Raw genomic sequence first — 15,750 nt, 5'->3', positions numbered from 1 at the left:
CTGCAATTGAATTGTGGCTACTCTGAATTGAGATGTACTGTAAGCATAAGATACACAACAGGTTTTGAAGACTTCCTTTGAAAAAAGGAATGTAAAATATACCATTAATAAATTTAACATGTTGATAATATGCCAAAATGATAACATGCTAGATATATTGGGTTAAAAACATATGGTCAAATTAATTTTAAAAATATAATTATTAGAAAATTAGTATTCTTATGTGGCTCATATTACATTTCTATTGGAGAGCGCTCCTCCAGATTATACTAGCAAAGTCTCCAGGATATTCCTATACAGACACATTCTGTGTGGCGGGGGCTGGGGAATTATGGTCCACCAGCCAAACCTGGCCCACCACCTGTTTTTATAAAAAAATATTTATTGGAACACAGTCATGTTTGTTCTTTTTACATTGTCCATGGCTACTTTCATGGTGCAATGACAGAATGGAGTAATTATGGCAGAGACTGTATGATTCATAAAGCCTAAAATTTTATTTATTTATTTATTTTATTTTATTTTTTAAACTTTACAATATTGTATTAGTTTTGCCAAATATTGAAATGAATCTGCCAGAGGTATACCTCTGTTCCCCATCCTGAACCCTCCTCCCTCCCCATACCATCCCTCTGGGTCGTCCCAGTGCACCAGCCCCAAGCATCCCGTATCGTGCATCAAACCTGGACTGGCGACTCGTTTCATACATGATATTATACATGTTTCAATGCCATTCCAAATCTCCCCACCCTCTCCCTCTCCCACAGAGTCCATAAGACTGATCTATACATCAGTGTCTCTTTTGCTGTCTTGTACACAGGGTTATTGTTACCATGGGTGGATGAAACTGGAGCCTAAAATTTTATTATCTGGCTCTTTTTGAAAAAGGTTTGCCAAACCCTGCTGTAGAGGGAAGATGCAAAGGTCTGTTTTCTATTTCAGGATACTTTAGAACTCAAAATCAGACTGGAGAAAGCCTTTGTTTACAGTTTGACCATATCTAGAAAAATATTCTCTGATGGCTGAAAATCAGGATTAGAATCCTTTACCTTTTATAATTGTATATTTAACCACACTATTCATTTACATTATTGAAACAATAATTCTGTTCCCATGTACAGTATTTTTAATAGAAAATGCTTTTTAGAATTTATGAGGCTTTATTTATTAGCTTGGATTCTAAATGTAGCCAGATGCTATGAAGCTTTTAATCATTTAAATTGGTTAATTTTCCTTTTATTCTCCTATTATCTATTGAGAAATCACTTAGTAAGATGGTACCAAGTGCTGGAAGTACATAGTAAAAACTTTGAAAATGATGAAATGTGATACAGATTCAAATTAACCCTTTGAGAAGTAATGATGCACCCCTTCATAATACAAAAAGGAATAAACTTATTAAGATTATTATTTCTTGCCATCATTATTCTTTCATTTCCATTCCTGCTATAACACTCTAGTTTGGAACTTTAGTAAGTTCTGTGCATTATGCCAACATTCTTCCCATTTGACTTTCCCTTTCTAAAGTTTATTTCCCTCTCTAATCTGTTCTCATAGAAAAGCTATGACAAACTTACACAGCATATTAAAAAGCAGAGACATTACTTTGCTGACAAGGGTCCATCTAGTCAAAGCTATGGTTTTTCCAGTAGACATATATGGATGTGAGAGTTGGACCGTAAAGAAAGCTGAGTGCCAAAGAATTGATGCTTTGAACTGTGTTGTTGGAGAAGACTCTTGAGAGTTCTTTGGACTAAAAGGAGATCAAACCAGTCAATCCTAAAGGAAATCAACCCTGAATATTCACTGGAAGGACTGATGCTGAAGCTGAAGCTCCAATACTTTCGCCACCTGATGTGAAGAGCAGACTCATTAGAAAAGACCCTGATGCTGGGAAAGATTGAACACAGGAGGAGAAGGGGATGACAGAAGATGAGATGGTTGGATGGCATCACCGACTCGATGGACATGAGTTTGAGCAAGCTCCGGGAGTTAGAGATGGACAAGGAAGCCTGGCGTGCTGCAGTCCATGTGGTCTGCAAAGAGTCAGACACAACTGAACGACTGAACTGAACTGAATCTGTTCTTGTCATTTCTAGACTAATATTTAAGTGAAGTTGCTCAGTCGTGTCCGACTCTTTGTGACCCCATGGACTATATAGTCCATTGAATTCTCTAGGCCAGAATACTGGAGTGGGTAGCCTTTCCCTTTTCCAGGAGATCTTCCCAACCCAGGGATCGAATCCAGGTCTCCCAAATTACAGGAGGATTCTTTTCCAACTGAGCTACAAGGGAAGCCCTTTAAAATCCACTCCTCGAAATTTCTCAGGGTCTGCTGATTTTAAAAAAATCCTCGATTAGAGTCATAAACTGGTCCTAGACAATCTTATAATCTTATTTTCCATTCTACAGCATTTACACATTGCCATAAGTATAAGTCCTGATTTCTCAGATTGGCTTACTCTTCTACATTCTTTATTAAAAGATTTGATTAAGGTTATTATCTTTAGACCACACTAAAACAATCACCTTCTAACAAGTTACACTGTCTCTACTCACTTACCACTTTAATGTAGGGGCCAAAAAACTGCTAGAAAATTTTCCTAAATTATAAATCTTGTTACACTTTGTCCCATGGTAACAACAACAACGAGACAGACAAAATTAAAATCATACAAACTGTGGTATAAGCTAGGTAGTCATGATGAATTTGTTTAGAAGATAAGCAGCAAAAGAAAGAAGGAAGGAAGGAACCCTTCAATGGTAAGTAGTAAAAAAAAAAAAAATCTGTGAAAAATGGAGAGATTTTGTAGGGTCAAGAGGAAAACAATGAAGCTATCAGGAATAATGAGGGCTAATGGGGACAGATTGGAGTCTGTAGGAACCCCATACACACTATTAGTTCACTTGGCATAATAATTCTTTCTCCACCTCAAATTTTGTTGATAGAGCATCAGTGAAGGCAGGGCTTAAAATAATAAAGAATTTGAATAATCTTTTACATTCTTGAGATCCTGGAATTTAGGACTTTGATGTAGCTAAAAACAAAGATGAATGGAAATTAGCTGCAACTGCAGGTCAAACCCCTCTAAACTTAATACTGATAAGATAAAAGGGATTAGCTTCTAGGTGGAGGCAGCCTAGGGGGATTGAACATTGGGCTATACAAAATGAGATTAATCTTTATTAAAGTTGTATCTGTTACAGATTAAGCTTCGACCTCTTTTGAAGTTTGAATGATCACTTCTTCACCTTAGATGCCAGACATAGAGTTTACCCTCTTGGGGAAAACCCCAAATGAGACAGAAGAAAATATACTTCAGTCTCTCTATATACATTTTCCTACACACAATGTTTGGCATATAATAAAATATTACGAGACATGTAAAGAAGCAAGAAAACAGGATGTACAATCAAGAGAAGAAAAAAAAAACCAATAAGGAATAGATTGACAGATGCTTCAGACAGAAATTAGGAGACCAATATTCTCCCTGCATGCGTGTGTGCTAAGTTGCTTCAGTCATGTCCAACTCTGTGCAACCCTTTGGACTGTAACCCGCCAGGCTCCTCTGTCCATGGGATTCTCCAGGTAAGAATACAGGAGCAGAGTTGCCATGCCCTCTTCCAGGGGATCTTCCCGACCCAGGTGTGGAACCTGTTTCTCTTATGTCTCCTGCAAAGGCAGGCGGGTTCTGTACCACTAATGCCACCTGGAAAACCCCAATAATCTCCCTGAAGTTCCTCTAATATTTGTTAGACTTATGCCAAGGTGACTATGATTTATGTTATTGTAAATTGATATTTTTTCCTAAAATTACATTTTATGACAGTTTGTTGCTGATATATGGAAATGATTGACATTGTGCTTATCAAACATGTGTCAAATAATCTGATTGTACTCTTTTATTGGGTTTAATACTTTGTTAGATTTGTTTGGCATTTCTATATGAACAGTTATATTGTTTGCTACTTACTTATTTCCAATCCGTACCTTTCACTTGGTTGCTTGTCTTCTCATCTTTTGAACACATACATTTGAATTAAAAGAGTCTGTAACTAATCACTCTCCACAAATAAAAGGACTCGGTTCCTTTTTTTTTTTATATTACTCTTTTTAGTTCCTCTTTTTTTGTACCCTCCAAAATACATATTATTTTTATTATTTTCTTATATAAGTAGAAATTACTTAGATTTACCTATATGTTGGTCATTTTCTTTTTTCAGCATTGCTTCTTCCTGTCTTCACCTTGTTTCTGGCTTCAACTCCCTTCCTTCTGAAGAACATTCTTTAATTTTTTTTCCAGTGAAGGTATGTAAATGATAAACTCCAAGTTTTCATTTGTCTGAAAATGTCATAAAAATCATCACTCTTGAATAAACATTTATAAGGACATAGAATTTCAAACTGACAGGGTTGTTGTTTTTTTTTCCTGTAGCATTAAACCCTCTATTTTCTGCTGCTACTATTGTGAAATCTGCTGTAGATATTAGTGATCTAAATTTCTAATTGCTTAAAATTTTTCCTCTTAGTCTTTGGTATTCTGCAGTTTCACTACAGAGTATCTTGGAAGGAGTAAATAAAACTAAGGTTTTATTATACTACCTGATGATTCATGCCTTACATCTGTACTGGAAAATTCTGAATGATTATCTCTTTGATTATTACCTCTCCCTGTCAGCTCTAATTTTTTCCTAAAGAAGTTGGATTGACTACATGGGGAGTTTAATCCTGCTATGTATCAACACTATGTTTAATGACTGCTACTTGTTGTAGATAGTTTCTTTTGGCATTATATATTATTGAATCAAGAGCTAATGGCTTTTATCTGTAAAATATACTCCCAAAGAGTTTTGTGTTAGTTTTCTCTAGGTGTTTTACTGTTCTAGGGCACATTTTTTGATTAATTTCTGCTTTTGGGAATTACCAGATCATGCAGGTACTATTTATCATGTATTCCTAAAATCATACATGGCACATCATTGTTATTATTTTAAGTAAAAAAATCTTTAAAAAAAATTCAGTCCAAGACTGACAAGCTTCCTTGTCATTTCCCTGTGCAGTTGGTGTATTTTCCCTTTAATCTATCCTTTCAAAATGATATATCATTTAATGATTTAAAGGTCCTAGCTTTTAAAGGACAAGGTGTGAAGCAAGTGTTTAGTTCCAACTCCTCGGCTTTCAGGTCTCATCTTCAGTCTACTCAAGGCTGTTAACTCAAGCTTCTAGATTTCCAAGGCCAACAACTTCCACATCCCACCATATCCAACTTCTTGGGGCAACCACAACCTCAATTCACATGTTTATCACTCTGGTTATAAGTGTCTAGCTCATCTCTGAATCCTGAATATTTTTGTCATTTTTCTAGAAAGTAAGATATATATGCCAGAAGAAATACATTCTATTCTGTTTAGCATTACTAGATGATTGTAGCAGGAGGATTTCTAGATAATTTAGTCTACCACATTGCCAGATTCATAAGTCCCCTCGGCATGTACTCTATTTTCTACTACTTCCAAACCCAAATCCTCTGCCCTGGTCAGGCTTTACTTCTTTCTAGTCCTTAATATTTATTTGTGTGTGCTAAGTCGCTTCAGTCATTTCTGACTTTTTGCAACCCTTTGGACTGTAGCCTGCCAGGTTCCTCTGTCCAAGGGATTCTCCAGGCAAGAATACTAGAGTGGGTGTTAATGCTGTCCTCAATGGGATCTTCGAGACCCAGGTATCAAACCCGCATTTCTTATGTCTCCTGCATTGGCAAGTTCTTTACCACTAGTGCCAACTGGGAAGCCCAATATTTATATAATACTAATTTAACATTTCTGTGCTTTTGCTCCTGCTATTTTACTAACCTGAATACTCACTCTCCCCATTGCTTGCCCAAATTCTAGTCCACTTTAGAGTCAGCTCCTCCATGAAGTTTCTTTTTTCTCCAGTCATCATTGACTTCCCTGTCCTCCAAATTCTCCTAGAATTGTACGCTGTTCTTAGTTCTGAGTCACAGTTCAGTTCAGTTCAGTCGCTCAGTCGTCTCTGACTCTTTGAGACCCCATGAATTGTAGCATGCCAGGCCTCCCTGTCCATCACCAACTCCTGGAGTTCACCCAAACTCACGTCCATCGAGTTGGTGATGCCATCCAGCCATCTCTGTTGTCCCCTTCTCCTCCTGCTCCCAATCCCTCCCAGCATCAGAGTCTTTTCCAATGAGTCTTTTCCAACTCTTCACATGAGGTGGCCAAAGTACTGGAGTTTCAGCTTTAGCATCATTCCTTCCAAATAACACCCAGGACTGGTCTCCTTTAGAATGGACTGGTTGGATCTCCTTGCAGTCCAAGGGACTCTCAAGAGTCTTCTCCAACACCACAGTTCAAAAGCATCAATTCTTCGGTGCTCAGCTTTCTTCACAGTCCAACTCTCAAATCCATACATGACTACTAGAAAAACCATAGCCTTGACTAGACAGACCTTTGTTGGCAAAGTAATGTCTCTGCTTTTTAATATGCTGTTTAGGTTGGTCATAACTTTCCTTCCAAGGAGTAAGCGTTTTTTAATTTCATGGCTGCAATCACCATCTGCAGTGATTTTGGAGCCCCCCAAAATAAAGTCTGACACTGTTTCTACTGTTTCCCCATCTATTTCCCATGAAGTGATGGGACCAGATGCCATGATCTTAGTTTTCTGAATGTTGAGCTTTAAGCCAACTTTTTCACTCTCCTCTTTCACTTTCATCAAGAGGCTTTTGAGTTCCTCTTCACTTTCTGTCATAAGGGTGGTGTCATCTGCATATCTGACGTTATTGATATTTCTTCCAGCAATCTTGATTCCAGCTTGTGCTTCCTCCAGCCCAGCGTTTCTCATGATGTACTCTGCATATAAGTTAAATAAGCAGGGTGACAATATACAGCCTTGACGTACTCCTTTTCCTATTTGGAACCAGTCTGTTGTTCCATGGCCAGTTCTAACTGTTGCTTCCTGACCTGCATATAGGTTTCTCAAGAGGCAGGTCAGGTGGTCTGGTATTCCCATCTCTTGAAGAATTTTCCAGTTTAAGGTGATCCACACAGTCAAACGCTTTGGCATAGTCAATAAAGCAGAACATGTGATCTTCTATTATTTGTTTCTTTTGTCTTTTTTTACACATTCAATTTCCAGACACTGAATTTGAAGAAACATGATGATGTTGTGGTTATTAAAGCACCAATGACCCAAGATATTTATTAAGTTATTGTTCTTTTCACATGCTAATTATAATTCATAACAATGTAGGAAATCTGTAATTTGTGTAGACCTCTACTTTGACAATATAGAAATGATCTTTTTTGTTAAAAAATAATAATTTTCTGTACTAAATCAACAGCAAATGTTGTCACACATTTCCAGTGAATAAAATTCTGCCTACAAATATCATTTGTGATTCTTTAGAGTAATTTTACTATTTATGGTAATATTATATGCCTTTCAGAGGAAAGTCTACATTACTTTATAGGTGGAAATTACAGACCTTTCACCTTTTAAAAATTGTGGAACCAGCAAAACATCTGAGAAAGAGAAAAGCTAAATAAAAATGCAATATAAAGTTATGTTGTGATGTGATATCTTCTCTGATGACTTATATGTTGCTAGTTAACATTCTCGAGATCCCCTTTAAGATATTTTCATCCTTGTAAAACTTAAAACCTGGAAATCATCATTCATTGCATTCATTTTATTGGAAATTTCTTACTTTTTATAAGATTTGCTATGGATGGTCATATACTTGATTGGTGAACTAATTTCATCTTCTAAAATGAGGATTCTTGAATTCAAAGAATAATTGTGTTGTCCCCATAGCACTAGAACATCCCCACTTTTGTGTAATCCACAGTGAGATTTGCAGTTGGACTCATTCCTAGGGGATTAATCAGCTTTGGAACAGCCAGTGCTCATGCCAGATACAGACTGGCAGGAAGCTGATGAGGCAGCACAATGAATGATCTACCATAAAGGCCATGGGCAAGAGGTGGCCATTAGTCTAGAGCCCAGTAATGCACTCTTCAAGTACATTACTCACCAATCCATCAGGCAACCTACTACAGGACCGAGAGATTCCAGCGCTTTTAAATCTGTAATGCAATGGCTGCCAGCCTGCTCTACATGCCCTAGGTTATAAGGGCACAGTAGTGTGGGAGGAAGGCAATTCATTTGGTGTCATAGCCAGTATTTTTTCTATTCTTTCTTCTGTGTGTACTTAAGAAATAGGCTTTCCATTATCCACAGATTAATAGTGGAGAGAATGCTCTGGTGTCTCTATTAGCATTAACTACTGACAGATACTTTCCCAGTGCCTAATCGGCAGAATTTTCATTAGCTAAAATGAGAAAAACCTGTATAGGAAAATATATGTTATTTTTCATGCAAAATTACAGCTACATTAATTTTCTACTAAAATAGACTATCAAAACAAATCCAACTTGGTAAATAAAAGTCATGGACATATAAATATGTAAAAACTTAGCTGTAAATCAAAAGTAGCATTAAAAAAATTCAGGCATCATTTACCATTTTAAAAGTCTCTCTATGCATATGCTATAATTGCAGGGGAAAATTCAGGCAAAAAAAAGTGATGTTTACTAATGATAAAATTTCCCCATTTTTAGCTTACAAAAATATGCAATTAAACAAACTACAGTTAAAGACAAAGAGAGAGGTCACTGGTTTAACTTAATTATAGTAGCATTATTTATCCTGATAGTACAACCTCCTACTTCTTTAGTGTTTCAATTTTTTTTTTCATGATGATAGTAGATGTGACTTAATTTTTGAATGCTCTTACTTAGTAATGTGAAAGGTTGGCAAATCTATGTTCCCACTTTTTAAAAATATTTATTTATTTCGGCTGCATTGAGTCTTACTTGCGGCACACGGGATCTTTGTGGCGGTGCTTGGGCTCTCTAGTTGTGGTGCTGCTGCTGCTACTGCTGCTGAGTCGCTTCAGTTGTGTCCGACTCTACGCGACCCCATAGACGGCAGCCCAGTAGGCTCCTCTGTCCCTGGGATTCTCCAGGCAAGAATACTGGAGTGGGTTGCCATTTCCCTCTCCAGTGCATGAAAGTGAAAAGTGAAAGTGAAGTTGCTCAGTTATGCCCGACTCTTAGCGACCCCATGGACTGCAGCCTACCAGGCTCCTCCGTCCATGGGATTTTCCAGGCAAGAGTACTGGAGTGGTGGTGCACAGGCTTAATTGCGCCGTAGCATGTGGGATCTTAGTTTTCTGACCAGGGATCAAACCCACATCTCCTGCTTTGGAAGGTGGATTCTTAACCACTGGACCACTAGGGAAGTTCTGATGTTTCCACTTTTTAAAGTAGCTTGTAAGATCTGAGGGTATGAGAAACACAGATCCAGAGCATTCCGTGAGTGTAGCAGGGGAAAGGGAGAGGTGTTGTCTCAGTAGCAGTTGTGTCCTGCTAATGACTACCTGTGGGGTCAACATGGTGCTAATCTGATAGGAAAGGAGGGAATTAGGAATTAAAAATTCTTGCTTGAGAAAGACACTGTTAAAGAGAAGGTTTAAACACTGAATACGGTTGGTTAGAATCCCATTTCGGGGTTCACTACAACCCAAAAGTCTTATTCTTGTACATATCCTTGGCATAGGCTTGGCAGATATGCAGATGAGAGAATGGGGGCAGTGTTAGCAGTTGTTTATGGCCAGTATCTGTTCTGACTGGTTGATGTGCATGCACTAGATGTTAATGATTAAGATTTTTTAATATAGCCCCTGGTGTGTTGACATTCATTTAACTCAGCAGTCATTTTTTGAGCATACATCTAGACACTAAATTAAAGAAAGACAAGTACACGTGGTTTCTAGCCCTGAATCTCGTGGAGTATACATATACACAATACATTTAGGTTGAACCATACGATTTTGCTGACATTCAAACTTGACCTATAAAAATGATGACTTGATATGTTTCAGCATAATACAGTTAAGTGTTGCTATAAAGGTATGCAAAAAATGCTATGATAGCACCCATGAGTGACCAAGCCTATGGGGAGGATGAGTTTACTGGAGATTTTTTTTTTAATTGAGATAATATTTGAGTGGTATTAAAAATATAAGCAAGAAATATTCACTTAACAAAGGAAAGCGTCTATGAGGGAAATAGAACAGAATAAGAAAAGGGATGGAGAAATGTGAAGCATTTATGACTTAGGTTTAAAAAGTTGGTGTTTCCCCACAGTGCTTATCTGTAACAAGATTGGCATTTTTTTTTCATATGCTTTTGAATCCTTTATATCTTGAGTGGATTTTGGATACTTTTTCAAATCGCCAAGTACTAGGAAGGCTATAATAGGTATCAATGTAGCAGGACCTTCCCCCATGAGCATTCATTTTATGATGATAAGATAGAAGAAAGCAAATGAATGTACCAAGGAGTATAAGAAGTAATGGTTGATGTCATTAGTATTACACACAGCCTGGCTGTGGATTCCGGTTCCATTACTTACTCTTAGTGGGCCATGGATAAGTTATTTAACCTCTCTTTGCCTCATTTCCCTCATCTGTAAGATACATACAATAATATTATCTTCTATCTTCCATGATAGAACTTGTCTATTTCCTTTGTTAGAAAACAGAAGTGGGCGGGGGAGGGGGGGGCAGTCCCAAGATGGCGGAGGCATAGGCCAGGGAGACCACTTTCTCCCCCACAGATTCATCAAAAGAACATTTGAACGCTGAGTAAATTCCACAAAACAACTTCTGAATGCCGGCAAAGGACATCAGGCACCCAGAAAAGCAGCCCATTGTCTTCGAAAGAAGGTAGGAAAAAAGATAAAAGATAAAAAGAGAGACAAAAAAGGTAGGGACGGAGATCGCTCCCAGGTAGGGAGTCTTAAAAAAGAGAGAAGTTTCCAAACACCAGGAAAAACTCTCACTGGTGAGTCTGTGGCAAGCCTTGGAACCTCAGAGGGCAACATAACCGGGAGGAAAAATAAATAATTAATTAAAACCCACAGATTACGTGCCCAACAGTAACTCCCAGTGGAGAAGCAGCCAGAGGCCTGCATCAGCCACTAGCAAGCTGGGGCTGGGCACGGAGGAGCGGGCTGCATCGCTTAGAGTAAGGACCAGGCCTGAATGCCGCCCTGAGGACAATCTGAGGGAGCTAACTTGAGATAGCAAACCAGACTGTGGGATAGCTACCCCACGAAAAGCCCTAAACTAAGACACCGCCAGGCCCGCTCACAGAACAAAGGACTGACTAGAGCTAGCCAACTGCGGACCAGCCCATCCCCCGCCAGAGACAGGCAGGTGAGGGCAGCCAGAGCCAGAAGGGGGCAATCGTGGCCCCAGAGAGGCATCATCTGCCAAACTGCAAGCAGGCTTCATTGCTAACCAAGACTTCTTGTGATTCTGGATGGTCGACATCCACCTGAGAAGGTGCGCCGGTTGTACACCCAGAAAACCGAGCGGCGTGGGCGGGGGAGGCGATAAGTCACAGCGACCATGCTCACCAAACACCTGGTCCACGTGAGCGACTCAGACCTGGGAAGGGCACAAAATGCAGACCCAACTGAGTCTGTGCCTCTGAGGACTACCCGAGTGCCTGAACCCGAGCGGCTTAGACCTGGGAGGTGCATGCAGCCCAGGGCCGGCCTCAGACAGTTCCCCGCAGAGCACCCTAGAGCCTAAGCAAGGTAGACAGCGAAAGTACACACGCTGTGAGCGGGGGCAAACCCAGGGTGGCTGAGACACTGTGAGCACATGCCAGTGTTATTTGTTCACAGTGGTCCTCCCTCCCCACAGCACGACTTAACAAGTGAGCCTAAAAAAGTGTCCATCACCGCCCCCTTGGGTCAGGGTGGAAATTAGACACTGAAGAGACCAGCAAACAGAAGAAGAAGCTAAAACAGAGGGAACTGCCCTGGAAGTGACAGGTGCAACAGATTAGAACCCTGCAGTTAGCACCAACTACATAGGAAGGGGCCTACAGATCTTGAGAAATATAAGCCGGACCAAGGAACTACCTGAAAATGAACCGACCCCACACTGTCCACAACAACACCAGAGAAAGTCCTAGATATATTTTTACTATTATCATTCTTTAAATTAAAAAAAAAAATTATTTTAAGTCCTCTATTACTCCTTTAATTTTCATTTTTATAACCAACTATTACTTTGAAAAAAAAAGACCCTATTTTTTAAAGCAAACTTCATATATATATATTTTATAATTTTTGTGACTTTGTTTTTTTCCATTAATATTGTATTTTGGAGAATCCAACCTCTACTCTAGATTTTTAATCTTTGCTTTTTGGCATTTGTTATCAATTTTGTACCTTTAAGAATCCAATCTTCAGTACCCATTTTTACTTGGGAGCGAGATTACTGGCTTGACTGCTCTCCCCCTGCTTCGACTCTCCTTTTTCTCCACCAGATCGCCTCTATCTTCTCCCTCCCCCTTCTCTTCTCTACCCAACTGTGTGAATCTCTTTGTGTGTCTGGACTGTGGAGAACACTTAGGGAACTGATTACTGGCTGGATCTGTCTTTCTCCTTTGGATTCCCCTCTTTATCCTCCTGGCCACCTCTGTCTCCTTCCTCCCTATTCTCTTCTGTGTAACTCTGTGAACATCTCTGAGTGGTCCAGACTGTGGAGAGCACACAGGGAAGTGATTACTGGCTAGCTTGCTATCTCCTCTTTTGATTCCCCCTCTTCTCCTCCTGGTCACCTGTATCACCCTCCTCCCTCTTCTCTTCTCCATGTAACTCTGTGAACCTCTCTGGGTGTCCCTCACTGTGGAGAAACTTTTCTTCTTTAACCTAGATGTTTTATCATTGGTGCTATATAGATGGAGAAGTCTTGAGGCTACTGTAAGAATAAGACTGAAAACCAGAGGCAGGAGGCTTAAGTCTAAATCCTGAGAACACTAGAGAACTCCTGACTCCAGGGAACATTAATTGACAGGAGCTCATCAAACGCCTCCATACCTACTCTGAGACCAAGCACCACCCAAGGGCCAAGAAGTTCCAGAGCAAGACATACCACACAAATTCTCTACCAACATAGGAACATAGCCCTGAGCTTCAATTCAGGCTGCCCAAAGTCACTTGAAACCCACTGACATAACTCATTACTGGAGACTTCATTGCACTCCAGAGAGAAGAAATCCAGCTCCACCGACCAGAACACTGACACAAGCTTCCCTAACCAGGAAGCCTTGACAAGCCACCTGTCCAACCCCACCCACAGCGAGAAACTCCACAATAAAGAGAACTTCACAAACTGCCAGAATACGGAAAGGCCACCCCAAACAAAGCAATATAAACAAGATGAAGAGGCAGAGAAATACCCAGCAGGTAAAGCAACAGGATGAATGCCCACCAAACCAAACAAAAGAGGAAGAGATGGGGAATCTACCTGATAAAGAATTCCAAATAATGATAGTGAAAATGATCCAAAATCTTGAAAACAAAATGGAGTTACAGATAAATAGCCTGGAGACAAGGATTGAGAAGATTCAAGAAAAGTTTAACAAGGACCTAGAAGAAATAAAAAAGAGTCAATATATAATGAATAATGCAATAAATGAGATCAAAAACACTCTGGAGGCAACAAATAGTAGAATAACGGAGGCAGAACATAGGATAAGTGATGTAGAAGATAAAATGGTAGAAATAAATGAAACAGAGAGGAAAAAAGAAAAACGAATTAAAAGAAATGAGGACAATCTCAGAGACCTTTGAGACAATGTTAAACGCTCCAACATTCAAATCATAGGAGTCCTAGAAGAAGAAGACAAAAAGAAAGACCATGAGAAAATACTTGAGGAGGTAATAGTTGAAAACTTCCCTAATGGGGAAGGAAATAATCACCCAAGTCCAAGAAACACAGAGTCCCAAACAGGATAAACCCAAGGCAAAACACCCCAAGACACATATTAATCAAATTAACAAAGATCAAACACAAAGAACAAATATTAAAAGCAGCAAGGGAAAAACAACAAATAACACACAAGGGGATTCCCACAAGGCTAACAGCTGATCTTTCAATAGAAACTCTTCAGGCCAGGAGGGAATGGCAGGACATACTTAAAGTGATGAAAGAAAATAAGCTACAGCCCAGATTACTGTACCCACCAAGGATCTCATTCAAATATGAAGGAGAAATCAAAAGCTTTACAGACAAGCAAAAACTGAGAGAATTTAGCACTGCCAAACCAGCTCTCCAACAAATGCTAAGGATCTACTCTAGACAGGAAACACAAAAAGGGTGTATAAACTCAAACCCAAAACAATAAAGTAAATGGCAATGGGATCATACTTATCAATAATTACCTTAAACGTAATTGGGTTGAATGCCTCAACCAAAAGACAAAGACTGGCTGAATGGATACAAAAACAAGACCCCTAATATGTTGTCTACAAGTGACCCTTCTCGAAACAAGGGGCACATACAGACTGAAAGTGAAGGGCTGGAAAAAGACATTCCACGCAAATGGAGACCAAAAGAAAGCAGGAGTAGCAATCCTCATATCAGATAAAATAGACTTTAAAACAAAGGCTGGGAAAAGAGACAAAGAAGGACACTACATAATGATCAAAGGATCAATCCAAGAAGAAGATATAACAATTAAAATAAAATATATATGCACCCAACATAGTAGCACCGCAATATGTAAGACAAATGATAACAGAATGAAAAGGGTAATTAACAATAACACAATAATAGTGTGAGAGTTTAATACCCCACTCACACCTATGGATAGATCAACTAAATAGAAAATTAACAAGGAAACACAAACTTTAAATGATACAATAGACCAGTAGACATAATTGATATCTATAGGATATTTCACCCCAAAACAATGATTTCACCTTTTTCTCAAGCACACATGGAACCTTCTCCAGGACAGATCACATCCTGGGCCATAAATCTAGCCTTGGTATATTCAAAAAAATTGAAATCATTCCAAGCATCTTTCTGACCACAATGCAGTAAGATTACATCTCAATTACAGGAGGAAAACTATTTAAAATTCCAACATATGGAGGCTGAACAACATGCTGCTGAATAACCAACAAATCACAGAAGAAATGAAAAAAGAAATCAAAATATGCATAGAAACAAGTGAAAATGAAAACACAACAACCCAAAACCTGTGGGACACTGTAAAAGCAGTGCTAAGGGGAAGGTTCATAGCAATACAGGCATACCTCAAGAAACAAGAAAAAAGTCAAATAAATAACCTAACTCTACACCTAAAGCAACTAGAAAAGGAAGAAATGAAGAACCCTAGGTTAGTAGAAGGAAAGAAATCTTAAAAATTAGGGCAGAAATAAATGCAAAAGAAACAAAAGAGACCATAGCAAAAATCAACAAAGCCAAAAACTGGTTCTTTGAGAGGATAAATAAAATTGACAAACCATTAGCCAGACTCATCAAGAAACAAAGGGAGAAAAATCAAATCAACAAAATTAGAAACGAAAATGGAGAGATCACAACAGACAACACAGAAATACAAAGGATCATGAGAGACTACTATCAGCAATTATATGCCAATAAAATGGACAACGTGGAAGAAATGGACAAATTCTTAGAAAAGTACAACTTTCCAAAACTGAACCAGGAAGAAATAGAAAATCTTAACAGACCCATCATAAACATGGAAATTGAAACTGTAATCAGAAATCTTCCAGCAAACAAAAGCCCAGGACCAGATGGCTTCACAGCTGAATTCTACCAAAAATTTAGAGAAGAGCTA

Source organism: Bos indicus, chromosome 18 (genome assembly GCF_029378745.1).
Source record: "Bos indicus isolate NIAB-ARS_2022 breed Sahiwal x Tharparkar chromosome 18, NIAB-ARS_B.indTharparkar_mat_pri_1.0, whole genome shotgun sequence".
Lineage (NCBI taxonomy): Eukaryota > Metazoa > Chordata > Mammalia > Artiodactyla > Bovidae > Bos > Bos indicus.
Note: the sequence above shows the minus strand (reverse complement) of the source record.